We start from the raw sequence: 21,525 nt of genomic DNA on the forward strand, positions 1-21,525 counted from the left end.
CCCGCCCTGTCATCGTCGCGGGGGACTTCAATGCCAAGTGCACGGCTTGGGGTTCCCCCCGCACGGATGCGCGAGGGGAGGCCCTTTCGGAGTGGGCGATCGCGACCGGCCTCTTTCTCATAAACAGAGGTTCGGTCGCGACTTGCGTGCGGTGGAACGGGCAGTCTCATGTGGACGTGACGTTCGCGTCCCCGTCCGTCGCATGCCGAACCCGCGGCTGGCGCGTACTCGAGGGGGCGGAGACGCTCTCGGACCACAGATACGTTCGATTCGAGCTCTCCGCCTCCTCCTTGTCGTCGTCGTGGTCGCCGTCTTCGGTGTCAGCCGCGGGCGCTCGCGGTGAGGAGGAGCTCCCGCAAGGTGCGCCCTGTTCATTCCCCAGGTGGGCCTTGAAAAGGATGGATAAGGAGTTGCTAATGGAGGCGGCCGCTGTTGCTGCGTGGGCGCCAAAACCCGCGCGGCTCGCGGACGTGGATGCGGAGGTCGACTGGTTCCGGGGCACCATGGCAAACATTTGTGATGCCGCCATGCCCCGGGTCGGCCCCCGAGCACCACGTGGGGGTGCGTTCTGGTGGTCGCCCGAGATCGCAAGACTCCGCGAGGAGTGGGTGAGGGCGCGCCGCCGGAGCGCACGCCACCGCCGCCGCCGTCGTCGTGACGCTACGTTCGCGGAGACGGCGGCCCGGCTGCATGCTGACTGTCGTCAAAAGCAGACGACGTTGCAGCTGGCCATCGGCGAGGCCAAGAAGCAGAGCATGAAGACTATCCTGGAGTCGCTCGACGAAGATCCCTGGGGGCGCCCATACAAGATGGTTCGCAGGAAACTGCAACCGTGGGCGCTCCCGGTGACCGAGCGGCTCCAGCCTCGGCAGCTGCGGGAAATTGTTGCGGCACTCTTCCCGCCGGCAGCGGGGGGGGACTTTGAGCCCCCCCAGATGGACGCCACGTGGGGCACGCCTCCGCGTCGCCCCAGCGTTCCCGCTGCCGAGGAGCCCCCTCCTCCTATCACGAGGGCGGAGATCCATGCGGCCGTGTCCAGAATGAGAGCAAAGGACGCGGCCCCCGGCCCTGACGGCGTTCACGGCCGGATCTGGAGCTTGGCCTTCGAGGCCCTAGGGGACCGGCTCGGGGGGCTTTTCGAAGCGTGCCTCGAGTCGGGACGGTTCCCGTCGAAATGGAAGACGGGCAGACTGGTCCTTCTACGGAAGGACGGACGCCCTGCGGACTCACCCGCGGGCTATCGCCCCATCGTGTTGCTGGACGAAGCGGGCAAGATGCTCGAGAGGATCGTCGCGGCCCGCATCATCCGGCACCTAACCGAGACTGGTCCCGATCTTTCGACGGAGCAGTACGGCTTCAGAGAGGGCCGCTCAACGATCGACGCGATTTTGCGCGTGCGTGCCCTCTCTGATGAGGCCGTCACCCGGGGCGGGGTGGCAATGGCGGTGTCCTTGGACATAAGGAACGCATTCAACACCCTGCCCTGGTCGGTGATCGCGGGGGCGCTGGAGTATCACGGCGTCCCCGCGTACCTCCGCCGGCTGATCGGCTCCTATCTCGAGGACAGGTCGATCGTATGCGTCGGACACGGTGGGGCGGTCTACCGCTTCCCCGTCGAGCGCGGTGTTCCGCAGGGGTCTGTCCTGGGCCCCTTGCTATGGAACATCGACTACGACTGGGTCCTGCGGGGCGCCCTATGGGGTTCCCTCCCCGGGCTAAGTGTCGTCTGCTATGCTGACGACACGCTGGTCGTAGCCCCGGGGAGGGACTACCGGGAGTCTGCCCGTCTGGCTTGCGCAGGTGTGGCAAACGTCGTCGCAAGGATCCGACGGTTGGGGCTCGAGGTGGCGCTCGAAAAAACCCAGGCCCTCTTATTTCACGGGCCGGGACGGGCGCCGCCTGCGGATGCCCACCTCGTGATCGGAGGCGTTCGCATCGGGGTCGGGGTGACCGGTCTCAGGTACCTCGGCCTCGAACTGGATGGTCGGTGGAACTTCGGCGCTCACTTTGAGAAGTTGGGCCCTCGATTGATGGCGACGGCTTCTTCCAAACGTCGGGGGTCCCGATCAGGTGGCGCGCCGCTTTTGGGGGTTGGTGCTTCCCGCTTCCGTAGGTTTAACCCGCGATTCCCTACAAGTGACCCCTGGGTGGTGCTAAACGGGAGCCGAAAACATAACCGGTGGTAGGACTTAGTCCGACTGGCTGGCGACCACCCTCCAACTAGAGTCCGCCGCCAAATAGCCTAGCTGTGTTCCGGCGTGTGGGTTGGAGAGCCAGTTCTATCCCTTCCCTTTCCCCTTCCTTGTTGTGGGTGAGTCTTGGTGACGCCTGGAACTTGCGGAGCAGACGTGCGTGCGAACTCACGGGGCGTGATTGTTTGACGGGGGTATAGGGAGACCCAGTGAAACGGTACCCGCTGCCGCCCGCCGGTCAGTAGGGGACCTGAACCCGGGTGTCTCTACTAAACTCCGCCCCGGGAAGCTGTCCCGCCAACCGGTGTAAAATTCTGTCGTGTGGTCGTCGTGCCGGAGTCGGAGACCGGAGTGGATCCCGGCGATCGCACGCAGAGTGGACTGGGGGCCCTTCCATGCCCTGCGTCAGTCTCTCACGCAACCCGTGGTCGAGCACGTACTATGTTCCGCGCTTCATTCAGGTGTTGCCTCGATCTCACCTCTAACATCCTACCTCTCCTTATCCTACTCTCCGGAAATATAACAACTTAATTAATGAAGTCGAAAAAAAAGAAAAGGGTTTTACAGGCGGCTCCCCATTCCACATTTAATGTGGATTTCAGCAATGTCAGGGGCCTACATAGCAACCTTGACGCCGTACACCACCACCTTGAGACGGCGCAGCCTGCCCTGCTTTTTTTAACGGAGACGCAGATATCTGCTCCGGATGATACCTCATACCTTGAATACCCCGGCTACGTATTGGAGCACAACTTCCTGCGTAAAGCCGGGGTGTGCGTATTCGTCCGGGCTGATGTCTGTTGTCGCCGTCTTCGGGGCCTCGAACAACGGGACCTGTCCCTCTTGTGGCTGCGCGTAGATCACGGGGGCCGTAGCCGAATCTACGCGTGCCTGTACAGGTCCCACAGCAGTGATGCAGGTTCAGCTCTGTTTGAGCATGTGCAAGAGGGGACTAACCGCGTGCTTGAGCAGTACCCATCTGCGGAGGTGGTGGTTCTTGGAGACTTTAACGCTCACCAACAAGAGTGGTTGGGGTCCAGAACCACTGACCTCCCGGGTCGGACTGCCTACGATTTCGCCTTGGCCTACGGCTTCTCCCAGCTGGTGACACAGCCCACCCGTGTCCCAGATATCGAGGGGCACGAGCCTTCTTTGTTGGACCTTCTGCTGACCACAGATCCGGCCGGATACAGTGTGGTGGTCGACGCTCCGCTTGGATCGTCTGATCACTGCCTTATTCGTGCTGCCGTACCACTCTCTCGTCCTGATCGTCGAACGACGACCGGGTATCGAAGAGTTTGGCGGTATATGTCAGCAGATTGGGATGGATTGCGTGAATTTTACGCATCCTACCCATGGGGGCGGTTCTGCTTTTCCTCTGCTGATCCTGACGTCTGTGCGGACCGTCTTAAAGACGTGGTGCTCCAGGAGATGGAATTGTTTATTCCCTCCTCTGAAGTGCCCGTTGGGGGTCGCAGCAGACCCTGGTATAATAATGCCAGCAGGGATGCTGCACACCTCAAGCGGTCCGCATACGTGGCATGGGATAATGCCAGGAGACGTCGGGATCCTAACATCTCAGGGGAAAGGCGGAAATATAACGCCGCTTCCAGGTCCTACAAGAAGGTTATTGCCAGGGCGAAATCGGAGCACGTTGCTAGAATTGGCGAGCGACTGAAGAGCTATCCCTCTGGGAGCCGTGCTTTTTGGTCGCTCGCCAAAGCTGCAGAAGGTAACTTTTGCAGGTCTAGTCTCCCACCACTACGCAAGTCCGATGACAGTCTGGCCCATAGTGCGAAAGAGAAGGCTGACCTTCTGGTCAAACTCTTCGCCTCGAACTCGACTGTGGACGACGGGGGTGCCACACCACCGAACATCCTCCGGTGTGATAGTTCCCTGCCGGAGATCTGCTTTACACAGTGTGCAGTCAGGCGGGAACTCCGACTCCTGGACGTCCATAAGTCGAGCGGGCCAGACGGCATCCCTGCAGTGGTTCTGAAAACGTGCGCCCCTGAGCTAACGCCTGCGCTAACGCGTTTGTATCGCCTCTCTTATTGCACTAACAGGGTTCCGTCTTCATGGAAGACTGCCCCACGTCCACCCTATCCCCAAGAAGGGTGACCGGTCGGACCCATCGAGCTATAGGCCTATCGCGATAACTTCCTTGCTTTCCAAGGTGATGGAGCGAATAATTAATATACAACTCCTGAAGTATCTGGAGGATCGCCAGCTGATCAGTGACCGACAGTACGGTTTCCGTCACGGTCGCTCAGCTGGCGATCTTCTTGTATACCTTACTCACAGGTGGGCTGAAGCCTTGGAGAGCAAGGGCGAGGCTCTTGCTGTGAGCCTTGATATCGCGAAGGCCTTCGACAGGGTCTGGCATAGGGCACTTCTATCGAAGTTACCATCTTACGGAATCCCCGAGGGTCTCTGCAAGTGGATCGCTAGCTTTTTGGATGGGCGGAGCATCACGGTCGTTGTAGACGGTGACTGTTCTGATACCATGACCATTAACGCTGCGTTCCACAAGGCTCGGTGCTCTCCCCCACGCTTTTCATCCTGTATATCAATGACATGCTGTCTATTGATGGCATGCATTGCTATGCGGATGACAGCACGGGGGATGCGCGATATATCGGCCATCAGAGTCTCTCTCGGAGCGTGGTGCAAGAGAGACGATCAAAACTTGTGTCTGAAGTGGAGAACTCTCTGGGGCGAGTCTCCGAATGGGGTGAATTGAACTTGGTTCAATTCAACCCGATAAAGACACAAGTTTGCGCGTTCACTGCGAAGAAGGACCCCTTTGTCATGGCGCCGCAATTCCAAGGAGTATCCCTGCAACCTTCCGAGAGTATCGGGATACTTGGGGTCGACATTTCGAGCGATGTCCAGTTTCGGAGTCATTTGGAAGGCTAAGCCAAGTTGGCGTCCAAAATGCTGGGAGTCCTCAACAGAGCGAAGCGGTACTTCACGCCTGGACAAAGACTTTTGCTTTATAAAGCACAAGTCCGGCCTCGCATGGAGTACTGCTCCCATCTCTGGGCTGGGGCTCCCAAATACCAGCTTCTTCCATTTGACTCCATACAGAGGAGGGCCGCTCGGATTGTCGATAATCCCATTCTCTCGGATCGTTTGGAGCCTCTGGGTCTGCGGAGGGACTTCGGTTCCCTCTGTATTTTGTACCGTATGTTCCATGGGGAGTGCTCTGAGGAATTGTTCGAGATGATACCAGCATCTCGTTTTTACCATCGCACCGCCCGCCACCGGAGTAGAGTTCATCCATACTACCTGGAGCCACTGCGATCATCCACAGTGCGTTTCCAGAGATCTTTTTTGCCACGTACCATCCGGCTATGGAATGAGCTCCCCTCCACGGTGTTTCCCGAGCGCTATGACATGTCCTTCTTCAAACGAGGCTTGTGGAGAGTATTAAGCGGTAGGCAGCGGCTTGGCTCTGCCCCTGGCATTGCTGAAGTCCATCGGCGGCGGTAACCACTCACCATCAGGTGGGCCGTATGCCCGTCTGCCTACAAAGGCAATAAAAAAAAAAAAAAAAAAACAAAAAAAAAAAAAAAAAAAAAAAAAAAAAAAATGGGGGTGGTGCGGTCGATGGCACTATACGGCGCGCCCGTATGGTGCCAGGCCCTGACCCGCAAGAACGTCGCCGCGCTGCTGTCTCCTTCGAGGCGGCGGGCTTGCTCGCCGGGGCGCCACCCTGGGACCTGGAGGCGGAGACGCTCGCTGCCGATTACAGGTGGCGTAGCGACCTCCGCTCTAGGGGGGAAGGGCGCCCCGCCGAAGGAGTAATTCGAGCGCGGAGGCTCCAATCTCGGCGGTCCGTGCTGGAGGCGTGGTCTCGCCGCTTGGCGGACCCGTCGGCCGGCATCCGTACCGTCGAGGCGGTCCGCCCGGTTCTCGCGGACTGGGTGGGCCGCGACCGCGGATGCCTCACCTTCCGGCTGACGCAAATGTTGACCGGCCATGGATGTTTTGGCCGGTACCTTTTCAAAATAGCCGGAAGGGAACCGACGGCGCAGTGCCACCACTGCGCGGACCGCGACGAGGAAGATACAGCGGAACACACGCTGGCGCGTTGCTCTGGATTCGACGAGCAACGCGCCGCCCTCGTCGCGGTCATTGGAGAGGACCTCTCGCTGCCGCGCGTCGTGGCTACGATGCTCGGCAGCGACGCGTCCTGGAAGGCGATGCTCGACTTCTGCGAGTCCACCATCTCGCAGAAGGAGGCGGCGGAGCGAGAGAGGGAGAGCTCTTCCCTTTCCGCACCGATCCGTCGCCGTCGAGCCGGGGGCCGGAGGCGGGAATACGCCCGTACGTCCCGGCCCCTGTAGGTAGCGGTATCCCCCCGGTGAAGGTCAAGGGGCGACCTGAGGGGGTGAGGCCACGCGGCGCGCTACCAGCGCTCTAGCGCGCTGCCGTGGAGTAAATAGAGCGACCGGCCGACGGTGTATCGCGTCCCGACCCGGCAGGCTGGTTCTGGTCCAGCGGGGTATTCCGGGACACCAGCGGCACCGTCTGGGCGGCCCGACGGGCTGCCGTACCGAGACGGCCGACGTTTCAGAGACTTCGATTCGCCTCGAAGGCTCCGTCGGCTGGGCGTCCTTGGGGTGAGCCGCGCCGTCTGGTTGTAGTGTTGACCGCGGTAGCCCCCCTACCTCATCCGGGTTCTGACCTCGGAGGGGATCGGACGTCGGGTGTAAGAGTGCAGGGGAGTCGTTTAGTGGGTGGGCCCTAAAATCCTTGGGCCCGCGGTCTGCTCACAACACCATGCAGATCGTTGAGTCTCACATACCCCGCGCGCCCCTTTTGCGCGGGGACCTCGTAGGAGGTTCGGCCCTCTACCCGAAAAAAAAAAAAAAAAAAAAAGGATTTCGTAAACTTTATGTTTCATCTCGGTATTGTTAATATCGCATATTTTGTTAGGGGTTTGGTCACCCTTCAAATTGTCTTTATGACTGGAATAATTCGGATATTATTTATCGGACTGGCTACCCTGTTGCGCGGCCCTATTATTAGAGAGATTCAGACTTTCCTTATGGGACTGGCTACCCTGTTGCGCGGCCCTATTATTAGAGAGATTCAGACTTTCCTTATGGGGCTGGTTACCCTGCGGCGTAGTCTTACTTTTGGAAATGTTCAGACCTTCCTTGTGGGGCTGGTTACCCTGTGGCGTGGCCTTACTATTAATAAGGTTCAGACCTTCCTTGTGGGGCTGGTTACCCTGTGGCGTGGTCTTACTTTTAATAGAGTTCAGACCTTCCTTGTGGGGCTGGTTACCCTGTGGCGTGGCCCTACTTTTAATATAAACGGCATCGTTTTTTTCGGAAGAGACTTGTCCCGTCCGACACCTACACGGGACATCTGTTAGTTTAAATTAGCGTTATTGCTTGGAATGTCTATTTCATCTCGTCCTTCATCTTCATAATCATTAGTGAAATGCACACGGGGACCGCTAGGTTTGAAATTTGTTTCTCTAGAAGTGGACGCCTGCGGTTGAGAAGGAGTAAAAGGTCGGGACCCGTTTGAAAATCTCTTATTGTTATATTCACGAAGTCTGCAATTTTCAAGAATATGCCCTGGTTTTTTACAGTATCTACAGATTGAAGGGTTCCTATAGAATGAGCTTGATTGATTATTGTTGTTATTAGTAAAAGGTCTTGACGGGGGCCCATTTACTCTTTCTGTTCTCTTATTTGAATTCTCAACAAATCTTGGTTTAGAGTAATTATTACGGAATGTGAATTGCTGAATTTTTTCTTCAGATATCGCGGCATTTATGGCTTCATTTAAAGTTTTGTAGTCGCGGCATCTCACCATGTTTGCAATTCTGGGAATTAGCCCTAATAGGAATGTATGGAGGGCAAGGTCTTCCATGGCTGCTATTCTACCCTTTTTTTTTTTTTTTTTTTTTCGGGTAGAGGGCCGAACCTCCTACGAGGTCCCCGCGCAAAAGGGGCGCGCGGAGTATGTGAGACTCAACGATCTGCATGGTGTTGTGAGCAGACCGCGGGCCCAAGGATTTTAGAGCCCACCCACTAAACGACTCCCCTGCACTCTTACACCCGACGTCCGATCCCCTCCGAGGTCAGAACCCGGATGAGGTAGGGGGGCTACCGCGGTCAACACTACAACCAGACGGCGCGGCTCACCCCAAGGACGCCCAGCCGACGGAGCCTTCGAGGCGAATCGAAGGCTCTGAAACGTCGGCCGTCTCGGTACGGCAGCCCGTCGGGCCGCCCAGACGGTGCCGCTGGTGTCCCGGAATACCCCGCTGGACCAGAACCAGCCTGCCGGGTCGGGACGCGATACACCGTCGACCGGTCGCTCTATTCACTCCACAGCAGCGCGCTAGAGTGCTGGTAGCGCGCCGCGCGGCCTCACCCCCTCAGGTCGCCCCTTGACCTTCACCGGGGGGAGGCCGCCACCTACAGGGGCCGGGACGTACGGGCGTATTCCCGCCTCCGGCCCCCGGCTCGACGGCGACGGATCGGTGCGGAAAGGGAAGAGCTCTCCCTCTCTCGCTCCGCCGCCTCCTTCTGCGAGATGGTGGACTCGCAGAAGTCGAGCATCGCCTTCCAGGACGCGTCGCTGCCGAGCATCGTAGCCACGACGCGCGGCAGCGAGAGGTCCTCTCCAATGACCGCGACGAGGGTGGCGCGTTGCTCGTCGAATCCAGAGCAACGCGCCAGCGTGTGTTCCGCTGTATCTTCCTCGTCGCGGTCCGCGCAGTGGTGGCACTGCGCCGTCGGTTCCCTTCCGGCTATTTTGAAAAGGTACCGGCCAAAACATCCATGGCCGGTCAACATTTGCGTCAGCCGGAAGGTGAGGCATCCGCGGTCGCGGCCCACCCAGTCCGCGAGAACCGGGCGGACCGCCTCGACGGTACGGATGCCGGCCGACGGGTCCGCCAAGCGGCGAGACCACGCCTCCAGCACGGACCGCCGAGATTGGAGCCTCCGCGCTCGAACTACACCTTCGCCGGGGCGCCCTTCCCCCCTAGATCGGAGGTCGCTACGCCACCTGTAATCGGCAGCGAGCGCCTCCGCCTCCAGATCCCAGGGTGGCGCCCCGGCGAGCAAGCACGCCGCCTCGAAGGAGACAGTGCGGTATCCTCGGATCGCCCTGACCGCGATCGCGCGCTGCGGACGTCGCAGCGCGGCGACGTTCTGGCGGGTCAGGGCGTGGCACCATACGGGCGCGCCGTATAGTGCCATCGACCGCACTACCCCCATGTAGAGGCGGCGCGCCACCTGATCGGGACCCCCGACGTTTGGAAGCAGCCGGCTCAAAGAGCCGGCCGTCGCCATCAGTCGAGGGCCCAACTTCTCAAAGTGAGCGCGGAAGTTCCACCGATCATCCAGTTCGAGGCCGAGGTACCGAAGACCGGTCACCCCGACCCCGACGCGGACGCCTCCGATCACGAGGTGGGCACCCAGAGGCGGCGCTCGTCCCGGCCCGTGAAATAACAGGGCCTGGGTTTTGTCGAGCGCCACCTCGAGCCCCAACCGTCGGATCCTAGTGACGACGTGTGCCACGCCTGCGCACGCCAGACGGGCAGACTCCCGGTAGTCCCTCCCCGGAGCCACGACCAACGTGTCGTCCGCGTAACAAATTACGCTCAGCCCGGGGAGGGGACCCCGTATGACGCCCCGCAGGACCCAGTCGTAGCCGATGTTCCACAGCAGGGGGCCCAGGACAGACCCCTGTGGAACACCGCGCTCGACGGGGAAGCGGTACATCGCCCCACCGTGTCCGATGCACTGGATCGACCTGCCCTCGAGGTAGGAGCCGATCAGTCGGCGGAGGTATGCGGGGACGCCGTGATACTCCAGCGCCCCCGCGATCACCGACCAGGGCAGGGTGTTGAAGGCGTTCCTTACATCTAAGGATAACGCCATCGCCACCCCGCCCCGGGATACGGATTCGTCGGAGAGGGCCCTCACGCGCAGAATCGCGTCGATCGTCGAGCGGCCCTCCCTGAAGCCGTATTGCTCCGCCGAAAGATCGGGACCCGTCTCGGTCAGGTGCTGAACGATGCGGGCCGCGACGATTCTCTCGAGCATCTTGCCCGCTTCGTCCAGCAACACGATGGGGCGATAGCCCGCGGGTGAGTCCGCGGGGCGCCCGTCCTTCCGCAGAAGGACCAGTCTGCCCGTCTTCCATTTCGACGGGAACCGTCCCGACTCGAGGCACGCTTCGAAAAGCCCCCCGAGCCGGTCCCCTAGGGCCTCGAAGGCCAAGCTCCAGACCCGGCCGTGAACGCCGTCAGGGCCGGGGGCCGTGTCCTTCGCTCTCATTTTGGACACGGCCGCATGGATCTCCGCCCCCGTGATAGGGGGAGGGGGCTCCTCGGCAGCGGGAACGCTGGGGCGACGCGGAGGCGTGCCCCACGTGGCGTCCATCTGGGGGGCTCAAAGTCCCCCCCCGCTGCCGGCGGGAAGAGTGCCGCAACAATTTCCCGCAGCTGCCGAGGCTGGAGCCGCTCGGTCACCGGGAGCGCCCACGGCTGCAGTTTCCTGCGAACCATCTTGTATGGGCGCCCCCAGGGATCTTCGTCGAGCGACTCCAGGAGAGTCTTCATGCTCTGCTTCTTGGCCTCGCCGATGGCCAGCTGCAGCGCCGTCTGCTTTTGACGACAGTCAGCGTGCAGCTGGGCCGCCGTGTCCGCGAACGCAGCGTCGCGACGACGGCGGCGGCGGTGGCGTGCGCTCCGGCGGCGCGCCCTCACGCACTCCTCTCGGAGTCTTGCGATCTCGGGCGACCACCAGAACGCACCCCCACGTGGTGCTCGGGGGCCGACCCGGGGCATGGCGGCATCACAAATGTTTGCCATGGTGCCCCGGAACCAGTCGACCTCCGCATCCACGTCCGCGAGCCGCGCGGGTTTTGGCGCCCACGCAGCAACAGCGGCCGCCTCCATCAGCAACTCCTTGTTCATTCGTTTCAAGGCCCACCTGGGGAACGAACGGGGCGCACCTTGCGGGAGCTCCTCCTCACCGCGGGCGCCCGCGGCTGACGACGACGACAAGGAGGAGGCGAAGAGCTCAAATCGGACGTATCGGTGGTCCGAGAGCGTCTCCGCCCCCTCGAGTACGCGCCAGCCGCGGGTGCGGCGCACGGCGGACGGGGACGCGAACGTCACGTCCACGTGAGATTCCCCGTTCCACCGCACGCAAGTCGCGACCGTGCCTCTGTTTAGGAGACAGAGGCCGGTCGCGATCGCCCACTCCGAAAGAGCCTCGCCTCGCGAATCCGTGCGGGGGGAGCCCCAAGCCGTACACTTGGCATTGAGGTCCCCCGCGACGATGACAGGGCGGGACCCGAAGCGGTGCAAGATCACCTCGAGCCCGCCTAGAAACCGCTCGAACTCGGCGAGGCTCCTGTTCGGAGAAAAGTACGCCCCGATCACGACGGTCCCGTCGATCCTAGCCGCGACGTACCCGGGTCCCCTGGCCACCATTTCCAAGGGGGGTAACGCCGCGGACTGTCTCAACACAATGGCCACGGAGCCGTCCACGTCCCCCATCCAGCAGTCCTGGTCGGTGGGGACGAAGTACGGCTCCGCAGCGACAGCGACGTCGATTGACCACTCCGCCATGGTGTGGATGAGGAGATCCTGTGCCCTGGCGGAGTGGTTCAAATTACTTTGGAGGAAGCGATGGACGCAACCCATTACGGGGCTACGTCCATCGCTCCCTCGTCTGTCCCGCCCTGCGGCTCTTCTCGTGCCGCGGCGGGTGCTGACTCACCGGCTGCCCTTTTTGCAGCCGGCTTCTTTTTCTTTCCGCCCCTTCTCGTTTTTGTAGAGGAGGGGGCGGATTTACACGCCGGGCCCCCGGCCCGGTGGTCGGCCTTCCTTTTGGCCGCGTCGCACAAGACGCAGTGCGGCGCGGCTGTGGTGCAGGAGGCTGCCTTGTGCCCCGGTTGGCCGCAGCGGAAACACAAGCCGCTGCGGTCCACGGTCGAGGGGCACTTGGCGAGACCGTGGCCGGTGCCGAAGCACCGAAGACAGCGCCACGGCCTGGCATCCTGCAGCTGCACGTGGGCCACTACCCAGCCCACGCGCAGCCTTCCTGGGCTGTCGGAAGGCCGCCCCTGTGGAGGGGTGGCCAGGAGGGTCGCCGTTGCAATCGGGCAACGCGCCCACGCCGTCCGGGTTCCGGAATATGTCACCCGGAGCTCTCCGACTTTGACGTCGGCGAGGGCGCAGTTGCCCTGCGACGTGATGGCCGCGGCGACCTCCTCCTTAGTTGCGCACTCGTCGAGGCCCGTGATTTTGACTTCTCCCATCTTCACGGGCCGCGCGATGCGCACCACCTCGGGGTCCGGCAGAATCTCCCTCAACCGGGCCGCCAATTTTTCGGCCGCGGCGTTGGTGTTCGGGCCGGGGCACTCTATGAGACGGGCCCCGTTGGCCGTCTGCCGGACCTTGATGCCCCTCTCCACGCCGAGGGCGTCCACATTCACGCCGCCGCGCGCCTGGGTCATCACCTCGTGGTAGGTGATGCCCTTTTCTTTGCCGGCCGGCAGCAGCTCCACTACCACTGCAGCCGACCGTGGGGCGCGCGGCCTCCTTCTTCCAGTTCGGCCCCTCGGCTCCGCTCGACCCTCTTGGCGGGGAGCGGTGGCCGCAGGGGCGGGCCTGGGGCGCGGCGCAGGAGGCGCCGCCACCTTTTTGGGCCCGCGCCGCACTACCGTCGTCCAGGCCTCTTCCATATTGGCCGGGGCAGGGGGCAGTGGGCGGGGCTGGGGGGTCGGGGCCGGTTTGGCGGCGTTGACGCCCCCCTTCTTCTTATTTCGGCTCCTGCCGGGCCCCGCCTTCGCAGGCTGGGACGGGGCAGGAGCAGTCGTCTTAGTCTTCCGCTGGCCGGTGACTGGTGCTCCTGAGGGGGCGGGTTTTGGTGCCCCCGTATTTTGTTGGTTCCGCGATGGTCTAGGCTTGGCCGGAACAGCAGCCGAGGCGACCGGGCGTGCCGCAGGTGTCGCGCCTTTTGTAGGGCCGCCATACGTTCTGACGGCCACTGTTTTCCGGGGTGCTGGCACGGGCGCACTGCCTTTCGCCTCATGGGCGAGGGGCGGCCTCGCACGCTCCACCCTGGAGCTGCGTGCTTCCTGTATGAGGAGCTGCCGCCTCAGCTCCTCGACCTCAGTGAGGCCTTCTGCTTCGGGCGGAGGAAGGACAGGGGCCGAGCTGCGTTGCCGCTCAATGAGGTCGGCAACCATCGTTCGCAACTCGGCCATGTCCACTCTAAGTTGCCCATTCGCCGCCTGAAGTTGGCCATTCTCGGCCGATACTTGCTCGAGGCGGGTGTGCAGCAGGGCCACTTCCTGCCGCAAGCCCGCCGTCTCCACGGTTGTGGTGCGGTCCACAACGTCCTGCAGCCTCTCCTCCAGTGTGGCGGCCGCCGATTTCATGGCCGACACTTCGGTGCCCTTGAGGCCTCCAGTCGATTTGGCTGCAATAGTCGCAACTATTTTGCCAACTATCTGACAAGATCGGAGGGGGTCAGAGGGACCCACCAACGTCAGGGCTCTCTGTAGGCGCTCAATCTCTTCTAGCTTCCTTTCCTTTTTATTTTTCGCCTCACGGCAGGCGGCCCTGGACTGCGCCGAAGAGGCAGCGTCCAGTCCGCAAGACGACGGCTTGTCAAAGTCAGTGGCGGGCGGCGCCGAAGCAGCCGCCGGCCCTTCCGCCAACGCCATGTACTTGGCGCTGGCAGGCTCTCCTTCCGACGAGTCGGACTGAGCGGAGGATGCCGGCTGTCGAGCCGACTTCCGCTTCCGCCGTGTCCGCTGTTGGGTGCTGTCCACTAGCAGCGCTGGCGTCTCCCGCCCACTAGACGCGTCGCCCCTCGCGGAGCTCCGCGCCGAGTGCAACGAGATCAAACTCTCGCAGCGCTCGAGTAGCACGGTTGGGACTCTGTCCCTTACGCGACCCGTGCTGTCGCCCCCTTCCTCGTGGCAGTGTGTGCCCTCCCCCAGAAACGGTGGGGCAGCGTGCGGCCGATCGCTCGACCGCACGGAGGGATTCTCCCCCCGCGGACATTAGCGCCACGGAGACTGAGCTGTCCCGGGACGACTCTTGTGCGGACCGGACCGAAGAGAATAGCCGCGGTCTTCCCCACGTTGACCGCGACCCTCCATCGGTCCAGCCACTGGGGCAGTAAGTCCAATAACCTCTGCATCCTCGAAATGGCCGCAGAGGGGAAGTTGGATGACGCGAAGTAGGCGCTGTCGTCGGCAAACAGCGCCAACTTCACGTCGGCTTCCCACGCTTCGAGGTTGCCCTCGAGCGTGGGAATGTCGTTGGTATAGAGAGCGTAGAGGAATGGTGCCAGGACGCTCCCCTGCGGAACTCCGGCCGTGACTGGGCGCACCGACGACTTAGCGCCCTCGACCGCGACAAGGAAGGATCTTCCCTCCAGGTACGACCCCAGCAGTCGCACGTAGGCGTGCTGGAGGTCCGTGTTCTGCAACAGCTTGTAGATCAGTCCCGCATGCCAGACACGGTCGAAGGCCTTCTCGATGTCGAGAAAGACTGCGGCCGTGTACTGGCGCGCGTTGGACCGATCCGCCAAGTGATGCATAACGCGGACCAATTGCAGCGTTGTCGAGTGACCGCTACGAAACCCGAATTGCTCGGGTCTGAGAAGGATGTGCGGCGACACCCTTCTCAGCAGCAGCCGCTCGAACAACTTGCCCACGTGCGACAGCAGCGTGATCGGACGATAACTGGAGGGATTTCTCCTGTCCTTGCCGGGTTTGGGCAAGGCGATAACCTTGCCCAATTTCCAAATTCCCGGGAAGTGTCCTGTGGACAGAATGGAGTTGAACAGCCGTGTCATATATGACACGACCGTTTCAGGGAAGTGGAAAAAAGCGAGGGAGGGAATACCGTCCTCGCCCGGCGCCTTGCGCCTCTTCATCCGCTTGACGATGAGGCGCAATTCGTTGGGAGTGATGAGATCACCATCTCCCAACGGTGGCACCGGGGAGGAGAGTAGGCTTGCTACGCTCTCTTCCACCGATTGGTGGAATGCGGCCTCTGAGGGTGCAGAGTCATTTGGAGCGAACTGCCGCTCCAGCATTTCGGCCAGGATATCGGCGCGGGCCTGAGCCGAGAAGCATCGGTTGCCCCTCTCGTCCACGAGTGGACAAGTCCTCTAAAGAGCTCCCAGTCGATCTTCGGTCGTAGGGGCGAGGTCGCAACCCGGGTGAGCCCCATTCCCAGTGTCACCAGGATAGGGAGATGTGGGGTACCCAGGTCGTACAGTGCCTCGATCGTTACGGGGCAACGTAGCCCCTTGTGCACACACACATCCAGCACATCGGGCTGATAGCGCGCGGCGGTCGGGATGTGTGTGGGTTCGTCGGGGCCGACCACGGAGTAGTCGCCCCTATCGGCATTTTCTAACAGCCGCCTGCCCACTGCTGAGTTAAGTCGGGAGCCCCACGCGACGTGCTTCGCGTTGAGGTCCCCGACCAGCAGAGCTGGGCGGCTGTCGTGATTCAGGGCCCGTCTTATGTCCTCAGGGTGAAATTCAGGCCCCGGGGGTCTATACGTGGTATAAATCCGCATATCTCCCCCCGAGGTGTGTACCCTCACACCGACCGACCTTGTCGATGTGAAGGACAGCAAATCCAACTGATCATGCACCACGTCCCGCCTGACGAGGGCCGCAGTGCCCCTGAACGGCCGCCCGGCAGGGGTAAGCTCGTCACGTCGGTACATGAAGTAGTTTGGAATCCTGAACGCATCCTGAGGACGTAGCTTGGTCTCGCCCAGGAGCACAACCTCTGGGTTGTACTCCCGGGCGAGAACAAGCAGCTCGTTTTTCCGGGACTTTATCCCGTCGGGGTTCCAATAGATGATGCGAAGCTCTTGGCTAGCCATTGAGCCTCGCCATCAACTGGTAGAACCCCGACAGGATAGCCCAGGGGCTGGTACCCGAGGCGATCTCACGGATTACTCCGGAGATCACCTCGGTCAAGTTCTCCCACAATCCGAGTAGCCATGCAGCGAACCCGGCAGGCTGCGGTGCCTGTCGGTCGCTGCGCCGCTCGCGCTGTGGGCGGGGGGGGAGAGGAGGCTGAGATGTGCCCGAGATGGCTTGTTGAGCCTGGGGCAGTGGAGTCGTTCCCGATTGTAAGTTCGGTTGCGAAGTTGGGTCGATTGGGGGGTTTACGTCCACCTCCATTGTTGTCGAAAATGCGGGAGCCGGTGCAGCAGGAGCACTCACCACTGCATCCCGTTGAGCTCTCTTTTTTTGTTTTTTTTTTAACTTTTTAAGTCGATTTTTTTTTGTTTTCGGACCTGATATCGGAAGGGCTTGTATTCCAGCACGGGCTGGGGCGCTATTTTTCGAGTGGGGCGGTCTACTTGCAGCTTGTGAACCACGTGGGGTAGGAATAGGTATACCCCGCCGCGGAGCGTTGGCCTCTGCCATCAGCGTTGCCGCAGATGAATTGGCCTCCACTGACACGGCGGAGGGGATGGGTGAGGACGGGGGAGGGGGTTGGGGCTGGGAGGATTTCCCTTTCCCTTTCCCCTTCCCCTTCGGAATGGGAGCTACAGAGGGAAGAGCTGTGTTCCCGGGTCGAGGCACCGTTGGCGCAGGAGGAGGGACGGTTACTCCCATCATCCTGGCCTTTTTGCGGTAGACCGGACACCGCCAAGTTACTTTCCACCGGAACGATCCTTAGGGGTGACCGCGGCCGAAGGCCCGGACGAACTGCCCGCACCGGGTCCCATCGGGGCCATACGGATTGCAGGTGTTGGTGTTGGTATATGAACTTCCGGCATTGCCTGTCGTCCCTTATGAGACGGGCCGGGTGTGCTGATAGTTGGGGGTGGGTTCCCCCCCGACATGATTTGGCCGAACTATGAACGGCCACTACGGCTGCCGGTACATCCGTACTACTTACTATTGGTGACAAACGACCGACTCACCTTATTACGTAGGTATACTATAATTAAATTAGTCAACTAGAATTAATATATGAAAACGAATGGAAGTGTGCAAGGTAGGAACTAACTAATGGGCCCGAGCCACGCTCAGGCACCCTCCGCGACCGGCTTGCCGAGTTGTACGTGGGTAAAACAACTATTAAAAGAACAGTAAATAAAACAAACAAAACTAACTTACCCTCAGGAGCTCCAACTCGATCGGCTTATATAAAAAAAATAAAAAACTAGTAGTAAAAAGAAACTAGGATTCCACCCCAACTTTAAATAAGAGGGGGATAGAATACTATCAGCTAAACTAATTAATTTAATAAATATGAGAAAATTAAATTAATAATTAATAGAAAAGAAAAAATTAATGATAATAAAAATAAAATAAAATCAACCGGCCACGACGGGAGAACCCACAGTACGTCCCGTGGAAAGCGAAAGAAAAAGATCACAAAATTATAAACTAATAATAAGTAAAACTGGACTGAACTACTACTAAAATGGTCACTTATGAAAGTCGGTCGGTTTACCAGTAAAGGTCATACGGAATTTACTAAAAACACAATTTGTAATTTACTAAAAAAAAAAATTAAAGTTATGGAGGGTTTATCTAAATTTATAACTAATTTAATTGTACGGGGAACGCGAGGAGTGAAGTTGTGTGATTTGTTTTATTTTGTCTATTTAGTGTTTCTTCAGGTTTAAATGTGTAATAATGGTGGTTTATTAACTGTTTAATATCTGTGAAAGTGCACAAATGTGGGAAAATGAAACAAAGCTGCTGGACGTAACTTCTCGGGTTCCTCCAAAAAGTCCACTGAAAAAATCTCAGTAAATGACCACCATTTTACTGCGATTATATTTCATCCCATATCATCTCATTTCATTAAATTTCATCCCAGTTGATTAATGTCTCAAATTAATCATCTTCATTTCATTTCACTCCATATTATCATTTTTCATAAAATTAAGAAAATAAAGTAAAATAAGACATGACTTAAAGGTCTTAGTTACCAGGTCATAAAATCTCTTAAAAAAAATAATTTAACTGTACATAAATTGCCACAGTGGCGCTAGTGGGCAGTTGGAACTAACTACCCTATAATAATAATTACTAATTACTACTAATAATAAATTTAATTAAATCTTAGGTTAATTGTATGAATAAAAAGGAAAAGAGCAATTAAATTAGAAAATGACAAATAACAATAGAACTATATAAGGACTAATCTTATTAACCTAAGCACGGAACTAAATACGGGGTTCCCGACGCCGCCGCAAACCACCACCATAGTTCAGCTACGCGAGTTTAATAACAGCCCCTCCTGACCCCGAAGGGTAGGGGAGGACTGGGAACGGACACAGATGGGATGTTTTTCGTCACGTGATTACGTCATTAGGCCGTTTTTCGTCACGTGGTGATCCCACTTCTGATGTTGGAGTATTTCCACTTTCGGGTAGTGACATGGTAAGCGGGCGGTCTTCGTAACTCAATAAAACCAGAAATGAACTCAGAGCGTATATTACGCAGGAGAGTTCCGTCCGACACGGCGACTCGCTCGCTTCTGAGCTCGAGAGACAACAACGGAGCGTTTTTATAGCAAGGTATCGTGGTGGGACGATGTTGTTTACGACTCTTATCTTGCACATGTTGTTTTCGATGAATGCTTGCACGTGTTGTTTGTCGTCCCATCTTTATTAGCCATGAACTAATGGTTTATAAAAAAACACGCGCCGACACGGCCATCCTGCTCATGACGCGTCCCTGCGTCAAAATGATATACTTCATATTTGGGGAGCTTAACGACAAAGGGAAGATCTTCCACCGAGCGGGTCATATTGCTCGGTAGACCGACGGTCCGAATGTTGTTGTTCGGAACTTGTATATATGCAAGCTTATCTTGAAAATGTCGTAAGCGAGATTCAGGCATCTGTCAATTATCTTGCGTTGTATGATGGCTACCCGCCACATCACTCCCCTCCGAGACTGGAGGTCGTGTCATATTTAGTTATCGTTGTCCGTGCTGAGATTAGCTTGCAAGTGCCAGTGCTGCTCGAAGTTTGCGGTGAGTCGAATCTGAGCTTGAATGCTGCGCGATGAGGCAGTGTAGGTGCGTGCCGTAGGGCCAGGAAGCGCGGTGAGTCGGCTGCGATGGTCCTGTTGAGGCTGCGATGCTGGCTTACTGTGGGACGACTGTCGATGACTTGCTTTTATCTGCGAGAATGCGGGGATTGTGGTAGCCGAAGTTCTTGATGCGCTGATGATGAATCAGAAGGTTGCGTGTTCACATCACGTCAGGGTCACCAGTTTGGAGAGATATACGACAAAGGGAAGATCTTCCACCGAGCGGGTGATATTTGCTCAGTAGACCGACGGTCCGAATGCTGTCGTTCGGAACTTGTATATATGCAAGCTTATCATGAAAATGTCGTAAGCGAGATTCAGGCATCTGTCAATTATCTTGCGTTGTATGATGGCTACCCGCCACATATATATAATATATATTAATTTACTACTATTATCGACCAGAAGTGAGGTAGTTAACAAAAAGAAATAAATAACACAGAACTGGCCTAATTATATTTCACTGAATTAACAAAACTTTTAACAAAATGATTTCAATTTACTATTAACGAAAACTGTTAAAATTACACAAGTCCCAAACATGTTTCAACAAGAACCGCACACACGAACACCACGCACAAAAAAGAGGCAAAGGCGCAGGCAAGGGATCGTTTTTATAGTTTTAGCGCTGGCTCTCGGTCGGGGGTTGCCTGAACTCTATAAAAATATTATAATACAATATAAAATAAAACACGGTTTTAATTTTTTATTTTTTAGTTGAATTTCAATTATTTTTTTTAATATTTAATTTTCGTCGGTTCTTAATAAGTATACCAAATTTCGAGATAATCCGACGTTTTGAAGGGGGTCAAAATCATATTCAAAGATTCCGTTATCCACAGATTCGGTAGAATCTGGGTTCAAGTTCCGTTCAAAAGTCCCGTTGTAAACGGAGCGCCAGACTACCGACTGTGTTTACTGTAAGCAGAACGGTTTTTTGAGGTTGCGAAATTTTATTTAATTCTACGGTACTTCTGGTTCCTAAATTGTATATTATATTCAAAGATTCCGTTATCCACAGATTCGGTAGAATCTGGGTTCAAATTCCGTTCAAAAGTCCCGTTGTAAACGGAGCGCCAGACTACCGACTGTGTTTACTGTAAGCAGAACGGTTTTTTGAGGTTGCGAAATTTTATTTAATTCTACGGTACTTCTGGTTCCTAAATTGTATATTATATCAATCACTCACAACTTTATTTTACTGATATTAACTAGTAATATCAATTGCAACAATTAATCTACTTGAAATTATTAATTTTATCACCACAAACTATAGCTCGCTCAAAAATTTCGATCCTGACTTTTTTTCGATGCAAAAAGTGACATGCCACAGACTATAAATAATTCGAGAATACATGGTAATCTACGGCCGCCAGGGTGCGCTGGAATTATTCCTACGTTTTTAATGGATTTTATGACCTGGTAACTGAGACCTTTAAGTCATGTCTTATTTTAATTTATATTCATATTTTTACCTATGAAAAATGATATTATGGAGTGAAATGAAATGAAGATGATTAATTTGATCCACAGATTCGGTAGAATCTGGCGCCAAGTTCCGTTCAAAAATCCCGTTATAAACGGAGCGCCAGACTACCGACTGTGTTTACTGTAAGCAGAACGGTTTTTTGAGGTTGCGAAATTTTATTTAATTCTACGGTACTTCTGGTTCCTAAATTGTATATTATATCAATCACTCACAACTTTATTTTACTGATATTAACTAGTAATATCAATTGCAACAATTAATCTACTTGAAATTATTAATTTTATCACCACAAACTATAGCTCGCTCAAAAATTTCGATCCTGACTTTTTTTCGATGTAAAAAGTGACATGCCACAGACTATAAATAATTCGAGAATACATGGTAATCTACATAGACCTATATAGTAGGGACACGACATATTGTTCTATACGTACAATTGCTTATATAAATAGCACCCATTTTGAAGGCACACACATAAACATATATCTATCTCGTTCTTACTCAGCACTTTAACTCGCAGGAAAACAATATAACAGTATTTCAGTGCGTACATAAAATGAAACATGAATATACGTAAATGTCTCCGTCTCCGTCTAATGAGGCCGAAAATCCGCCATGTTTAGCGCGCCAAATGTCATTGTCACGTCAGTTCGGCCGTCTGTTTTGGGTTGTACATTATTTATTGACTTTGATATCGATTTAATATGATTGCTTATATAAAATTTCTAATTTTATAATTCTT

General features: G+C 56.5%; 1 protein-coding gene across 2 annotated transcripts in view; it reads right to left on the minus strand.

The window, feature by feature from the left end:
• LOC134201789 (uncharacterized) overlaps window positions 1–21,525 on the minus strand; it is a 587,988-nt gene that overhangs the window by 361,173 nt on the left and 205,290 nt on the right. The window contains exon 1 of one of the 2 annotated variants that reach the window (XM_062677021.1): window positions 18,954–19,536. The exons of the other annotated variant lie outside the window; for it this stretch is intronic. The gene's annotated coding sequence lies outside the window, so the exon portion shown is untranslated. Of the gene's footprint in view, window positions 1–18,953; window positions 19,537–21,525 lie in introns of those variants that run through there. 2 annotated transcript variants of the gene reach the window in all.

The sequence above is a fragment of the Bombyx mori genome, chromosome W (genome assembly GCF_030269925.1).
Source record: "Bombyx mori chromosome W, ASM3026992v2".
Taxonomy (NCBI): Eukaryota; Metazoa; Arthropoda; class Insecta; order Lepidoptera; family Bombycidae; genus Bombyx; species Bombyx mori.